Source organism: Uloborus diversus, chromosome 3, assembly GCF_026930045.1.
Source record: "Uloborus diversus isolate 005 chromosome 3, Udiv.v.3.1, whole genome shotgun sequence".
Classification (NCBI taxonomy): domain Eukaryota; kingdom Metazoa; phylum Arthropoda; class Arachnida; order Araneae; family Uloboridae; genus Uloborus; species Uloborus diversus.
The window spans coordinates 107,562,719-107,578,556 of record NC_072733.1 but is presented as its reverse complement, the minus strand read 5'-3'; the positions used below and the strand labels follow the sequence as shown (position 1 = coordinate 107,578,556).

At 30.8% G+C, this 15,838-nt stretch overlaps 1 protein-coding gene across 1 annotated transcript in view; it reads left to right on the top strand.

The window, feature by feature from the left end:
• Nucleotides 1-15,838, top strand: part of LOC129218884 (neuroligin-2-like) — a 196,864-nt gene that overhangs the window by 42,342 nt on the left and 138,684 nt on the right. The window lies entirely within an intron of this gene.

Genomic DNA, 15,838 nt, shown 5'->3' with positions numbered 1-15,838 from the left:
AAGAAAAATCTAAAATTCTAACCATTTGTCATTCTGTGTTCTATGAATCCAAAAAGTTTTATCGTAATCGGAGAGCTATGTTTTTATGCGTCGATTTTTTTTTGTTATACTGTTTTGTGTTACTTATAATCATATAACCGTTTTTTTTTTTTTTTTTTTGTTTTTTGTTGCTCAGAAAAAAAATGCGACCCTAGATTATAAAACTATATTTTTTTTTCATGTTTAATATGTTTATTACTATTGAATACTTTTGGTGAATATATTACTTAAAGAACATATATCTACAACACGTGTAAGGCACATTTAAGATGTTTAAAAGCATTATCTGCTCCAAAATATTTGTTCTAATACTTCTAATCAAACGCTTAAAACATTACAAAATAATAATATCATCTTTCAAAAAAGAATAGCGTTTGGCAATTTATTATCCGACTTAAATATTCGTGGCTTTCAGAAAGATTTATAAATCTTCACAAAAAACATAATGCATAAGTGTTCTTAAATAATGCTACGTTTTTCAAGACGCTTAACGTTAAAAGGATGAATATGAAGTATCGATGAACTGATTAAAGTAACTTGCATCATAAATATTTATTCTTGGAATGATGAATGAGCTGTTCTTCATGAAAGTTCATTAATTAGCGGAGCATACTTTGTCCGAGTTTATCTGAAACTTAACAAAGCAGGAAGAAAAGAACAACTTTGTTTCTTGAAAGAAGTGGTTTCGGGTTTTCCCCGTATTTTTGCCAGGTGAAGTGTGGTCCCCCGTAAGTATGTTTCGTTAATAACAAGTACAAATAAAAAAAATATTAGCAGAAAATTATGTTCCAAAAAATGAACGAAAGATGGTCTTAAAGTAAAAGAAATATATTTTGTCTTGCAAGATAAGTGTATTGTATTTAAACTAAAAGCCTTATTTCAAATGAAAGGATTGAAGAAAAAAAAAGAAAAAAAGCAAAGCGAATGAAAAATATAACTAAATTAAATAAATGAATCAAAGGTTGAAAGAACGTAATATTCCTCATAAAATCATTGCTAATAACGGAAAAGAGTAAAAAACGTTGTTTCAATTTTTAGATAGAAGTAAGCTTTTGAATTAGGAAATGTGCTTGTATTTTCAGATGGATTCAGTTAAGACTTTTCACCCCATACCAAACTTTCATGTTCAAAAACTTATCTACATCAAACGTCAATCACACTTTTTTCTATGATTTATAAAATATTTTTTTCAGTTTTATACCATAGAAAAGAAAAACAATATTTCCGACAGGAAAAACTTCAACTCAATTATAATTCATGATTAAACGGAACGCTTTGATTCGAACAAACGTTATCCGGAATAAGTTTAATAGATAAATATATTATTATGAAAAATATGTGTAAAAACGCTTTTGAACAGGAAAAACATTCATTTCTCGCATGCACATTGGTTAGCTTTAGAAACTATATTTAAAGTTATAATCCATTAAATAAAATCTATGAACTACAATCAGAGCGGAAAAACTTAACAAATCAATCTATCAGCATGGAATGAGCATCAAAAACTTTAACATCATTTTTTTTTAGTTTTTATCACCATTTTACCTAGTTAACCAACAGTGGAAAGAAAGAAATGAAGAACAGTATGCCTGAATGCTAGTTATATACATAAAAAAGAACAGTTCAGTTTGTAGAAACAAAAGCAGATTATGGCGCGAAATTTCACCAAAGAAGCAAATGGGAATTGTGTCCAGAATAATGTGATTCAGCACCTCAAGGTGTCACAGTCAGGAATCAAACTTTCAAGATGCGTTCAACGTCGAACTGTAAATATTCTTTACTAGTATGGAAAATTCAACAAACGACGGTATCATCATAAGAGTCAAACTTCAAAATTTATAGGAATATTTTTATGGGGAATAAATTTCAGACAGCTGCAGAATTTGGGTCCGCTTATAGATCAATGGCCTCCTCCCGTTGTTTCATTTCAATGTTACTCCACGGAATTAATTCATCATTATAACTCTGCATTTGGAATGTGCTTGATTGATCGAGTCCAGTATGTTCAACTATCCCAGTAAATCGCTCTCCAGCGATATTGGAATTACCTGTGAATGACAACACAAAGTTGTCCGTCACAGGAAATTTCCTCTCTATTACTGTTAAAAAAGAGACATGCACACAACTGATTTTCATGTATATGAACCTAGATTGTGAGTGTCCAAGTATTACTCTTGTAGCGGAGATTTTTTTTTCTAATGCGACAAAATAATTTGCAGATTGCTGATTCACTGGAATCTTCTTTCACTGCATATCTTCTTTTGGGTCACAAGAGCATTAAAACTATAATAATGGGGAATTCTCGTATGTGGTTGGCTATGGATGTGTTTTTCAGACATAGAATCTTTATATTGAAACTGATCTCAGAGTCGAGGCCCACATTATGATATAGTAGCATTTTGCTAAAAAACCGTAAGTTTTAAGCTAACATATAATTTTACTGCATTTTTATTTTCGTTGCACTATCTACTTCCAAATGTCAGACAATTTAACTATTAGAAAAAAAAGAGAAAAAAAGTTTAATAATCAAAAATCGTAAATTTTGCACAAAAAGGAAAATTTTAGAATCCAGGAGTGAACGGATAAAATAATTTGATTTTTCTCAAATTATTTGCAGGTTTTTTATTTACCGTTTCACAAATTTTCTACACCAAGAAATTCTGAAAAAAAAGAAGAAAAAAAAAACATAGCTGATAGTCTCAAATGATCTCAAATTTTGTTTATCTTTCAGAAACAGATCCCTCAACATAAAATCATACTGCGATAAGATTCAGATGATTTTTTTTATTTCAATAAATTTTAAAGTCTGCAATGTAGTTTTTAAATCAGTATATGTAGTTAAAGCAATGTTCGAACGGTTTTTTTAAAAACCGTCTTCATTGTCCACAAAATGAACTGTTTGTTGGAATCTTGATAATGATTTTCCTGCCTATTACTTCAAAAATAATAATAATAATAATAATAATGAAAATTGCTGAGTCGTGGAAAAAAGGAAGTAAGATGTTCTGGGATGAAATTTTCTCTTTGAAAGAAACATTTTCATTTATAACTAGAAACATCTTCAAACCATTCTATGCCTTGGGGCAAAAGTCTATAGCTCAATTCTTTCTATAAAGGAGGAAAAATGGATCGGTACTTTTTTTTTTAACGTATTTTTTATTTTTCGTAATAGAACGTCAAATATAAAAATAAAGCCTAAGATCAGACTAAAAGGTTTTGTTCGGATCCCAGGTACCTGTCAGTGCGATGACAGATTTTAAAAGTACGTGCCTATTGGAAATAAAAATAACAGGCTTTTAAAATCTTGATAGTGTCAAATGTATCTCGTCATAAAATATTTCTATGTTTTAAAGAAGTTTTGGAATGCTAAACTATTGGTATCTCACTTTTGATGCCTTGTGATATCAGGTTTGAAAAGTTAGGCATTTCGAAATGCTACAGCATTTTGAATACAACAACTCAATATGTTAAATAGTATAAAAAACCTTTCTTAACATTACTTAAGATAATTCATGTTTTTAGGAAGAATCTGAGAAAAAAGGACTAGTTTTATTAAAGAAAATACACAACCACTTAAATACAGCCTAAGAGAAAATATTAACTAGGAAATACAAATAAGGAACATTGTTACACACTACGTCCTACAAGAACATTTAGAATCTTGGCTTAATGATTCGAATGAAAGTTTGCAGTAATTACTCTAAACAAAGAAGGGAAAACGTAACATGAGTCAAATTTAAAGTAAAAACGGTACCATGGGTAATACCTGAATAAGAACGCAGGACAACTATAAATTGTAAAACTAAATCCAAAGTTTGATTTATTCTTGGAATGAATCTTCTAACAATTCCGATTACTAATTTTGAAGAAAATTACAATAAATTTATAACCTCCCATTGCCAAGTTTTAGAGTACACACACAAGTCCACAAAAATGTTATGAAAGTAATGACGAGAGCATAAGATAAAACAACAAAGTAGATTTTCAAGATAAACAAAATGCTCTTTATGCAAAAAAAAAAAAAAAAAAAACTGTAAGTAAAGTTAACAACGTCTATTTTGTAACAAGTATGAACTTTAAAAAGAAATTAAAACTTGTTTTATATTAGGATAGATCCTTCTGTTTATTAATAGAGAACAATAAATAAGTGAGAATAAAATTAAGATTTTGCGTATTTACATAAAGCTAGTCTAACTGCCTCACACTACTTCAAGATTTTATTGTTATCTTATTTTTATCCCGAGCACAGGATCCAAAACTTAACCTTTTATAGAGGTAAAACTTAAAGCATATCGCTGTCTGGTGATGTTTTTTAACTCTCTGGCGGTTTGACGTACGAGCGGAATTTTACCTGGAAAAGGTCACCTTGGGAACATGGCTATCTGCTCGAAATGGTCAATACTTTTTATCTTGAAATTTCCTCCCCCTTTCGGAAGGAGATAAAAAGCACTTAATCCCTTTTGACCAGGACGTGCTGTCAAAGCTCAACCCCTTTCTTTTCAACGCGTGTCGCAGGGAAGAGTGGAACTCCTCCAGACATGCTGCCAAGGTCCGTCCCGCCCATTTCTCCCCTCAACACGTGTAGCAAACGAGTTGAATTCCTTTCAGCCAGTCGTGTTTTACTAATCACAACTTTCTGTAATATTTATGAAGTAATAATCTAGATTTTAAATCTCTGGAATTGCTATCTCCTACTACTGCTCTAAATTACTATTCACATATTTTATTATTGAATTTAACTACTCATATTCAACATTTATAAAACAATATTTGGAACAAGTTATTTCAATATGAAATAGCTAAATGCATTTAGTTATGATTGTAATGTTTTGCATAACCTGAAATGATACGTAATAATAAAAAGCAATAAAGGAATTCCCTCCCCCCTTCCACGCAATAGCAATTCGTTGTTTCTCTTTTAACCCTGGGGGAAAAAAGCACTGCAAATTTATACATCTATGCATACTTTTTACATACTATGTTTGTATATGTATATTTTTTTCTTTATTTGTGCATTTTTATGTTTCGAATCTCGCCATATTTGAGACTAAGTGATCATAATAGCGGTATACCTAGGCTTGCATTATTTCCGAAATGTTCAACCAGGACCCCCCCCCCCCCCACACCGTGGGTATTTCAAAAGGTACACACCCCGGCTGGTTTTCAGAGTGTTTTAGAAGGTAGTTTATTCTCAATGCTATGGATAAATGATTACTAATTATCAGCCTAAACCAGGAATAATAAATGATACATGACGCAAGCAGATACATTTAAACAATTTATTTTGTAAACGTTAATCTTTTGAAGTTACTTCAGCAAGAAATGAGGAATTGAATTTTGAGCAATATTTACTTGTTTATTGCATTGGCTAGGACTTTTTTAGAAAGTCTTTTTTGTTTTAAATCCTTTTGTAAAATTCCTTACAAGCTAATCCGATAGTAATTTTACAGGTCATAAATTACAAATCTGTACCTCAGAGCTAAACTAACGTGATTCACATACGCTACTTTACAGGAGAGAAAAAAATATGTCATGTGAGTGCAATTTTCGAAAATATGTAAAATATCCGATATTTTCAATCAACGCAAACTAATGTCTTCAAAATAGTAAATGCATCCTCAAATCACTCTTTATTTATTATTATAATATGCAGACTTAAAATTAAGGTTTCTTTAATTATTCATATCTAATATTCCAGTTTACATTTTAGTCAATTTTAATAGAGTTAATATAGCGTTAGCTGTTCTACTCATTTGTCTTCTGTTAGCTACTTTTACACAGTTATATGATTCAGAAAAAAACAATATGCGACAGTCAGGGGCACAGTCATAAGACATTTTCTTTTGTTCCAACCAATGGTTAACATTTAATTAGGTACTTTTAATATGCATTAAAATTGTTACATTACTAATAATTTTATGAATAAAAAAAATACATTATTTTGTTATATTAATGTGTAATAATACATCATAAAACTAAAGTGCATAACCTTTTGGGTATTTTTAATAATAAATGAGCTATATTACTATGATTAATATAATTTTTATGCTGAAAATACCGTAGTTGGAAAAATAAATAACGAAAATATCAAAATATCATGATATTTTCAGAACAAATATCGGATATATATCGGTGAACCCTAGCAGTAATAAACAGAAAATTCAAATTTTTGGACTTACGTCAGTCTGGCTACGAGGTACAGAAATGAAAAATTTATTATTTTAAATAATCCTTCAAGGTTAATTATTTTTATAATTTTTTGGTCATCTGTAATGAAACTTATATTTTACCGAGACGTGAAGTAAACTGGCCGGGACACTGGATTTTTGAATGAAAATCGGGACTGTCTAGGATCCCGTTTGAAAATCGGAAAACAAATTCTATATCCAACATTCACTGAATTATGGCGTATTTAACAAAGCTATTATTAAAGAAACACTGACAATCACATGGGATCTAGTATGGGGCGCCTCGATGAGAGGTCTCAGAAGGACAGTGTAACCTCCCCAAACAATTCTCATTTGAAAAATGTGGAAACACTATTGCAACATTGAGATTCTTCTTTCAAATTTCAAAAATTGTTTTTAATGATGCATAATGTTGCTTCTCATTAGATGTTATGCAAGTATGATATAATGTGCATGCTCATGTTTATCATTTGGAAAAAGTAGAACTTCATTCGAAAATTTGAGAATCCACCTCTCCCCCCCCCCTCTCATTTTATTTCGGAGTGCCCCTGCTAGTAGTTAAGACCTAAGTGACCGAGCTAGGTATCAAATCAAAGTTATGAAAACACAATTAAAGCAAAAAATAGTAAACAACGAAATACTTTTAAATTATAGTGGTAAAAAAAAAGTCGCAGCAAAAAAGTTGTTAAAATAATTTTACGAATTTTCATCCCCGTAAAAGGTTTATTAATTAGTATGAGGCATGAATTATGATGATTTTTCTATAAAAATCAAGGTTTTATAATTATTTTTGCTTAAGTTGTTCCAAGGAATTGAAAGATCATATGACTTGTATCAAGCAATCGCACAGATTAAATAGTGATTTGAGATAAATATCAGGCTTTGGGCAAATTGAGATCAATGAAAATTTTGGATTTGTTGCTTAATAAAGTACAAATAGTTAAGCTCTGCTGAAGTTTTATTTTAATTATAAAACGGTTTAAACTTTTATTTATTTTTCTCTATTTATTATTATTCCTTTTTTTACATAAAAGAATAGTTATAAATTCTCACTTAACCATTTCCCCATTTCCATCTTCCTACAAAATACTGTAGATCTTAAGCAACTCCATAGAAATTTCCTTTACTAAGAGTCAGGTCCCATTCTTCTGAATTTCTTCCCCCTCTCAATGAAAAAAATTCCGAGGCTCTTTATTTTTTATTGAAAAGAAAAAGCTACAAACGATTCAATTTTTGATTTTTTTTTGAAAACTATTCATTTTCATATACTTTTCCATTTTTAATAACAATAAAAAAAAATATATTATTATTGTTCTTTGCTAACAACTGAAGTTTTTTTTTTTGTATAAATGTTAACACAATAGCTGCCTGGTGTTGTGCAAAATTTTTGCTCTTACTATATATTGTTTATTTAGTTTTTTTTTACTTATACAGAATTGAAATTGTATGCTAAGAGATAAATGTTTGTTTTTCTATGTGATTAAAATAATTATAAACTGAAGTATTAGACAGAATCGGTGAATTTAAAATGTTTCTGATATTAATGATTGAAATTAGCGACCAAAACCCAAGGCCAATCAGTTAGAGTAAATAAATTTCGCTTTTTACCCGACTGCGCGTGCGTGAAGCAAAGGAGGGTAACGTGTTTATTACCCGATTGCACGGGCACGACGCAAAGGAGATTAATGTGTTTATGCGTCTATGTATGTATGTATGTATGTATGTATGTATGTATGTATGTATGTATGTATGTATGTATGTATGTATGTATGCATGTTTCTTCCTATGTGGAGTCGTAGAGGCTAAACGCCTTGGCCAATTTTGATGATTCATACGTCAATCGATTTGTCTTAACCTCGGGAGTGTTACTAAACACATGACAGCAATCAAAATTCACCATATCAACAGCCAGTCGCATATTGTCCGTTCGTTATCGACACAACGTGCGACAAATGCAGGTAGCATTTTCGTTGCCTATTTTTTTGTTTACCAAGTCTCCTAAATCGTTTTTCCTCTGTAAGATGTTGCATTTGTTTTTGTCGTGATTCAGGTGACTTAGTTTCGCGACGTGTACTTGCCCCCGCTCGGCCAGTAACCCCAGAGTATCAGGTTCAAACCCGGCTGCTGGCTGGATTTTCAGCATTTATTACCCGGCTCATTTAAAAAATAATTAATTTATAAATCTAGGGTCTTAAAGTAGTTTTATTAACTTCTCTTTTTTTTATTTAACGGAAAACATCTTTGTGGTAAGGGTTTGTAATTTTTACTACATATATATCATAGCGTGATGTACTTAAAATAGATTTTTAATACACTGTTGTCTTATTAACGCGGGTGAAACTATGGGGCACACATAAAAATAAATAAAGGAAATTATACATTTTTCAATATTATTACTGACCCAGGCAGCGCTGCGTATGTTTGCAAGTGATTCATATTTTTTTAAGCACGTCAAAATCGGCTTTTTTTTTTTTTTTTTTTAATCCCTCTGCTTCTATCTGTGTATATATGTTTGTAAAATAAAAAAAAAATGTTAGCAAGAATATTTTTTTTTAAATTCAGGATCAATTTTACATTTATAATGCAGGAAAAGATCCCCTCCCCTCTCCCCCAAAACAAATTATTTCCGACATTTTGCAAGAGACGGAAAGATTGTAAAACTAAGTTGAAAACATTTTCAAACTATTAATCATTAGACATTGGAATTGGAAAAAGAAATTTAGCTGCAGTAGCATTGATAGAGCAAACTGCGTATTCATTTTTCACCATAATATCTTTGCATTTCTCCATCTGGAAAGTCCTTAGACAAAATTTCCGCAAATAACTACTTTTTATCCGATTTCTTTATCTGAACTCGAACAAGTTTCGGACTACGTTTCTTTGTCAGACTGAGCCTTTTGACACGCAAACCCAGTGAAGAAAACCACTCCATCCTCTATCCTTATGGATTAAAGGAATTCGGGACATTAATTTTTCAGAAAGTGTCGCTTGCGGAGATTTTCTTGGTATTTCTACCTGAATTACGAAGAACATTTTTTTCTTTATGTTCTCTTTTCCGGTAAGATATAATCTTGATGCAAACAAAATCCTGCGGTCTTTCTTCGATTAAAGAATATCCAGATAGAATTCCACAGAAAATAAATAGTTCTGCACTTGAAACAGGATTTCTTCCTAGTACGAATGTTTAAACATTTCAAGCTGCATGTTTTTATTTTGACTCTGATGGATTGTGTTAAGATTCTTTTAACTTTTTAAAAAAACTTTGAATAAATTTTGGATTTAAAATATTTGTTCGGTTGATAGTTTTTCTATGGTTTCCTTCTACAAGTTTTTATTTCTGGTTGTCATTTTAGTAACAACAACAAAACAATAAAATCTCCAATTCATCAGCGACTTCCATTTTGTAAATCAATAGTAAGAAACACACATTGTATAAACCGCAATAGCTCTTTAAAACGTAAAATAAATTTGTTCAACCAATTTTCAAAATCTTTGAAAATTACCTTCAAATGTATTTGCATCTAAGTTTTCAGTTCTTGTAAGGGAAATTTAAATACATATTTATAAAAAAATGATTATCTCGTAAAATGTGTGTGTAGGGGGGAGGGGGGGTGAGAACTGCAGACAGTTCTTAAGTGTAAAATGGGCGTTCCTATCAGAATTACTTTAATGTTTACCATGAACTTATATGCATTCAAAAAAAAAAAAAAAAATATTGGTCAAAATCTTTTTTTTTTAAATTTTTCTTGAAGGAAAATTAAGCATCGATGCCTATACATATAGGTCGGTTTTTCTATTTAAAATTTTAGGATGCCTACATGTCTTGCGCATTTTCGAGAGAAGGAGCATTTAAAAGACTAAATTAAACTTACGATAACATTTAAGAACTGATTTTCAAAGAGCCAACAGAATAAAATGGTAAAATAAATGATGAATGAAAAAAGTAGGACTGGAACCTGATATAAACTCCGCCATGATAATGTTTGCTCTCAAAGCATATACAACTATTTCTATCGGTAGAGAGGCTTAACTAAAGTTAGGTAATGGTCTGATATTTTCTTTGAAAAGGTCCTTAATCGATTTTACGTTGAAAAGATAGTGTTTGTCACTTAGCCCAGATGTTTTCGTGCACCACATTTCTGACTAATAATCGATATTGTTGAAGAATTACGTGCGTGATGCTTTTAATTATATGACTTAAATAAACAAACAATATTTACACAGCATATAAATGTGCGCTGGCTCTTATCTCTTCCTCTTGCTTTTATTTTCTCTAATTTTAGGGGATTTTTGACACAATTCATACTTTATTTTTCAGTTCGCACTATGTTTTTTTATTTGAGCGTTAGATGTTTCTTTCAAAGAGAGTTCTTTCCTCAAATCAATGAATCTGGTTCATTATTTTTATTTGGAAACTATTTCTTGCTATAATTTTTGGGGTATTGAATTTGAAAAACGTTTTAACACAACAATTTCAAGTAACACCAGCATCTCTATTTAAAACTATATTACAGGGCTCTAACTTGAAATAGTCTTAGTTTATCTCTTAGTTGATTAAAATTCAAAGAATTTTTACAGAATTTATTTTGAGCTCAGAACTGGGAAGTAACTAGAACGAGAAAATGAATGAAGTTATCTGAAAAGAGCAGTACAAGGTATATATTGTATAACAAAGTATTTATCATTAATGAAATTATGTTGCAGCAGAAAAACTATTTTAAATATGCTGGAAATTATTATTTCTCTTATTTAAACCTTCATAAAATGCGGAACATTTTTACATTGTATTTTACCAGCTAAGTATTTAATATTGTGTTTAGCAAGGGCATTAACATAAAAATGGATTTTTTCAGTCTAAAGCAGGTTCAAAATCACATAATATGACTACTGGACGTCGACATTATAAGTAAATACGTCTAAACTTTTAAATGTGTTTACGTAAACAACGAAACTTTCATCATGAATTTTAAACTCTGTTATTCGACTTGAAGAACTATATTACAAAATTTAACTCTCCGGTACTTGACAAAGAAAGCGCACAGAGCTTAAATACTTTCAATTGGTCTAACAAAATTATCTCATTAACGGAAATCTTAATTAAGAACCAAAATATGTTACTTATTGAAGCTTAACCATTCTACGCTATTCAGACCATACCTGTACTTAAAGGCAGGATCATCAAATAAATATCCTTGCATTTCCTAAAAAGTTAATCTATGATTATTGAAGTTACCTTTCGTACGTATATTTTTGCATAACATTGAAACCTGTTGACATATCGTATATATAGAGAGATAAATGTGGTGCATGAACAGTACACTACATATTTAACTTTTTTTTTCATCTTACAAGTAGATTTTGTTTTTGAATCAAATAACATTGAGAGAGAGAGAGAGAGAGAGAGAGAGATATGAACTATAAATTGTAGTTAGTTATGAAATTATCTCTGCATAGTAAATATTTATCTTTTTTTCTGTGGCGATTTTTACGATATCTATCTATATAACTTTCTTTTGAACTGAAATAATGGGGAAAAAACACTTTTTATTATTTTTTTAAAAATTAATCTAAACCGAAAAAATATGATTAAAAACTAGATCATTCAGAGAGTAGAGGCGCCATATTTCGCCCCCCAGTATGTTTTTAGCCTCTGAGTTCCATTTGTTACGATCAATAATTGTAAAAAGAATGTATAATACCACCTACTAAGCATACCATGGTTTCTCAGCTTAAATACATAAAAAAATGTTGTCCGCTAAAAAAGATTTGAAAATGGATTTTTATCAAAATTGGAAAGAGCAATCTTATTTCCGCTTCCCTCTCTTCCTCCCTCAGTACGTCTTGTAAAAGTAAAGCATCACAAATTTATAATTTTTAGTTCCAACAATTTAATTAGCAAATGTAAAATTAATGCTATACCCTTCCGAACAAGGGTAACAATTTTTTTTTGTTCTTCGCACTATAGCACATTTCAGGCACACTGTTTGCAACGCTCTTACATTTCTTCACGTTTATCTTCCGAAAATGTTTTTGTCATAGGGCCGCATTATTATTGTTGTCCTCGTTTTCACTCAAATTTTAGTAGCACTGTAAAAAAATGAGTAAGGTTACCAGCATTAATGGTTGTATTGCTACACGAAGGCTTTAGTGTGTAGTATCATTGTTTTAAAAACTCAAATTGGTGGAGGAACCTTGCACTATGGTTTCAGTACAATTCAATGAGCATGCGTAAAGATCGAAATCGCATGCGTAGAGTAGGTAAACTCTATAAGCGAACCGAATACCGACCTTTGTAGCCGAGTGGTATTTCCCATCTTAATGCAATAAAATGTAGATTAAAATAAATAAATGATTGATGTATAGTATTGTTTTTGTGACGACTTATGATAAGTGATTGCACATCTAATTTTAAAATTGCTTAAAAACAAGATGAAACAAAAACTCTGCCGTGTGCAGGCAATAACTGCAAATGTTTCGATTTTCTTTTTCTTTTTTTTTTTTTTTCATTTTTGAAATCTATCTTTTAGAAGCTTACTGAAGACATTTTGAAAGCATTATTGTGAAACATTATTTGAACATTAACGAAAAGACAAACATTATTTGAAAACATTATTAAAGAATCAGTAAAAATAAAAATCGAGTACTTTAAATTTTAATAGGAAACAGAGAGTTAAATGCTCTTTTGGAAGCTTACTAAAGGAAATTTGCTCAAATTATTCAGTTTTTTTTACTCTTAAAATATAAACAAGAAATCGGCAGCTAAGAAATTTCTCAAAACATTATCATTCAAGGAGCTTCATTATGGCATGAACAAATGTACCCAGACGAAATGTCATGCCTTTTCCGTCGAAAGGTATGGGCATCGATTGCAATATCTTTATTCTAGTACATTAATTCGAAGTATGAAGCAAGGCATACACGTCTAGTCGCCAGGCTTAAGCACTCAAGTCCTCAGGTATAACATCCTCAGCTCCAATCTCGTTAAAGACCAGAAGCAGGCCCGTGAACTGATGTAGAAGAAAGTAATTACACCAAGACGTTTTTCCTCATAGCTGAGAGGAAGACGGAAAAGAGAAATAAAACATGTTCTGCTATGTTTCCTCTCGTGAAAATACGGAACAAATTAATGGAAGAGAAATAATAGGATACTTGCTTCGCTGCTACGAAACAAACTATTTTGATTTAATTATTCTTTCAGGATAAATCAGATTTCAGAAGAATCTTTCATTTAAATATTTATTTAAGACTGGAGAAATTGCTTTTGAATTTCTTTTTTACGAGCTCTTGTTTTCGTTTCGGTTATGCTACATTGCTCATTCCGGAAAGAAACATTTTCACACTTTTCTGGACTGATACGATTACTCATAGATCAGCAAGGTGCGAAGTGAGCATTTTTTATTTATGCAGCGGTATACGTGATTCTAAAGAAAGTGGCATAAATGTTTTGAAACACATAAATATTCTGTTTTTTTGCAATAATCAAGAATTTTTCTGGAACCGTATTCAAACAAAAATAAATGAATACCTTTGTGCAAAAAATTAACTTTAGAATGGAATAAATGCGCAAATATTTCATAAAGACGCAGACACTTATTTCAGGACTGAAATGAAGTTTTTTTTTCAATATGTAGAAAGTGAGCTTTAGATGTAAAGTCATCAAAAACGAGCTAATGTGAGCATCACATGACTTCCTTTTACGCCAATTTAATGATAATAGCGCCTTCGAGTAAGCAAGGAAACACTACATATATTCACCCCTAGTTTCTTGTATACCAAAGCAAAAAATGTTTTAGACAGATTTATTTCCCCATTGTAGGCAATTTTAATGGTATTCAGTGGTTAACTCTTTAAATATTACCAACATTGGCCAAATTAAAACCAAATTTGAAAATCAAAAAATAAATAAATAAATAAATAAATAAAATAAATAAAAGAAAAAGAAAAGAAAAGAAAAAAAAACATGTCGAATTTATCACCAAGTTGGCGACAAAACTTGGCGGCCAAAAGCTTGGTGATACATTGCCAAGTGTTTGAAAAATTAAAACACCACTTGAGTTCGATTGAAATTAACAATGATTTCCCCATAAAAAGGTGAAAACACCCCCTTAAGAACATCCGAATGCAACCAAAAGGAAAGGTGCACAACTAAACCTTACTAGGAGTCTGCGTACTAAATTTCAACTTTCTAGGACATACCGTTTTTGAGTTATGCGAGATGCATACTTACATACGCACATACATACGTACATACGGACGTCACGAGAAAACTCGTTGTAATTAACTCGGGGATAGTCAAAATGGATATTTCGGGTGTCTGTAAGTTCCTAGCCATATATCCACTTGTGGTGGGGCTAAAGAAAAAGAAAACATTCATTCGGGGGTGAGTAAAATGGAAATTAAGGCCGATTTTTGAGTGAAAATGTTTTCGCGAATACAATACTTCCTTTTTTGTAAAAGGAAGTAAAAATCGGAACGCAAATTGTAATGACTTAACATTCAAACCGATCACTTCTATGCATTTAAAAAGGTTTCTTGAAACCCCGAAACAAGTGTCTGCAACTTAGTGCACTATTTGTGCATTCACTTGGTTGTTTCTTATAGCAACGTCTTAAATTCACGTATATAAAAAGAAACAAACAGATTTGAATCGAAGGAGTTTAAAGTTATTTTTTATTGATACGCAGAACTATTTTTTTGAAATGTTTCATTTTCATGTCTCGGTTAATACCAAAAAAAAAAAAAAACTGGTTGTATTGAAAGTGGGAGAACAATTTAGTTTAAAAATGTTTACTTAAGATACTACATGTAGTTTTATCGCTGTTTGGGAGTAATGAATAACTGATATTTTGAGAATGGTTGATATATTTTTATTCTGAAAAATATAAGGATTATAGATGGTTTATAGCATTTTCATTGAAATAGCTTGATGCAAAAAAGGGACACACGGTATCTTCTTCTTGCACCAATTAATTCACTTTTTGCACATATTGTGTTTTACATTGAGGTATATCCAGAAATATATTACATTCCATTCTGTACAAGAACTAGACATACCCCACCCCACCCCCCAATATTCTGTAAAAACAATAAATACATGGAGCTGTAACATGATATATTTTATAAGAAAAATGTATAGCTCCTTAATATAGTACTTTAAACTGAAGTGTTTATCACAAGACTCGTTATGTTTTCCTATCGAACCAAATATTTTTCCGAATATTATCAAAAATTCAACCTGAATGTAAATTATTATTTGAATTTGGAGTATGAAAGAGACTTGTATTGTTTTTTCATCGAACAAAATACTGATTTAGTTATTAGTAAAAATCCAGATTGTATGTAATTGATTGATTTATTTATTTTTTGGAGCATGAAGGAAACTCGTATAATTTTCCCTTCGAACAAAATATTATGCCAATTACTATTAAAAATTCAAACTGCACGAAACTGTTATGTGTATTTGGAAGCATGAACGAGATTTTCCCAATGTATAAAAATTATATATACATAGGTAACCTACAGAGCGTGGCCAAATTATTGTACTGAAACAAACTTTTCTGCATTTTTATTGTTGTTACATAGTTTTATTATTTGAACACATTTTACAGTTT